Below are 1,567 nucleotides of genomic sequence, written 5' to 3' on the forward strand. Positions count from 1 at the left end.
CCTTTCCGATCCGCAGTTAGAATCGTTTTTCCGTCGCTGTTTCTAATTTTAGCATTCTCTTTAGTGAAAATAATATGATTTCCAGCGTCCGTGATTTTAGCAACAGAGATTAGGTCGCTACAAAGGTCAGGTACATGTAATGTATCCTTCAGACTTAGGTTGAGTTTCCACTGAGCGCGTCACGCGTCGCGTCGTCGAAGGAGAGGAAGAGAGGGATTGTGTATTTATATAATCTTATCTCTTTCTCTCTTTCTCTCTTTCATGACACGACGCGTGACTCGCTCAGTAGAAACGTACCATTATAGATCTGGTTGGGTCTCCATTTTTGACGGTAACGTTTACAATACCTTTCGCCTTTATGTCAGTCGATCCGTAATTTGCCAGATTCAGTCTCGTATTCTCGATGCTCGAAATCGCTGTGAACTTCTTATTATCGCGACATATAGGTGTGATGTACTGTTACGTCCTGCAGACGCAGATTCTTTTCTTTCGAGAGAATCGGCTCCGCCGCAACTACGATTGGAGCCTGCGAGACGCGAGCAGGGGTCCCCTTATAAAAATTAAATAACAGACCACACAGGCTCCGCGAAAAACTCGTAAATGTCAATCAACCCGGAAAAATAACAACACTAACGCAGGCCTAAAAGGGACAAGATTGCGAAAAATATCATAAACGGACCTAAGTCACGCGATGATAAAAATTCAAGCTGTTGTCTGAATTGTTGACCAACAATTCCACCTTCAGAAAAACAGGCGCCGCGTCGCCACAAAAATCATAAAAACATGAGATAACGCCTCACAGCTGTTCACTTAGCCATATTTTCCGCGAGGATGACGGAATTCATCTCTCTTAAAGCTCGCTTAAAGCAATCTTGTTCCTTTTAGAGAAAATATAAATCATTCCTTTTGTTCTCTAAACCTCTTTTAACAATGTACTTCAGATTAACAACGATAGGACATCTTAAAAATCGTAAATCTCGTGCGACATTGCAACTAACTATTGCATCCTAGACAAAGGGTACTACGCCCTTTTTTCGGAGTATAAATAGAGGCCCCGCGGAAGCGTAAAGCGTCAGAAAAATCTTAACAGTTGCCGAATCCACGACGTTAGTTCACAACATAGATACAGTTTAATAGTAGCCGTCGGAAGTGTGCGGTAATTTTAAGTAGTCACGTCGGAAGTTCCCGAAAGTTTTAAAACAGTCAAATTCACGCAAGGTTCGCGAAAATTCAACTCGCGCAACACATTATTTGACTGGTCCGGTGACCTCTGAAGTTCATAGAGGGCACACACCCGCCACTGCTATCCTTGGCTGGGCTTACGTGGACGCTGGGAACCGACTCACTAAACCATAATCATCATCACCAGTAAGTCTACATTTGTATGTCACCCTCCCCCCTTTTTGTACTAGCGTGCACGCGACCAAAAATACATACCCATATATATATATATATACATATATATATGTAAATATATATGTATAAACATACGTGCGCATGCTCTTGATATTATCGTTCTTTTGTAAGAACATTCTTTTGCAGCGCAAATTTTTTTATGGAGATGTAT

Source organism: Trachymyrmex cornetzi, unplaced genomic scaffold, assembly GCF_001594075.2.
Source record: "Trachymyrmex cornetzi isolate Tcor2-1 unplaced genomic scaffold, Tcor1.1 scaffold340, whole genome shotgun sequence".
NCBI classification, from domain to species: Eukaryota; Metazoa; Arthropoda; class Insecta; order Hymenoptera; family Formicidae; genus Trachymyrmex; species Trachymyrmex cornetzi.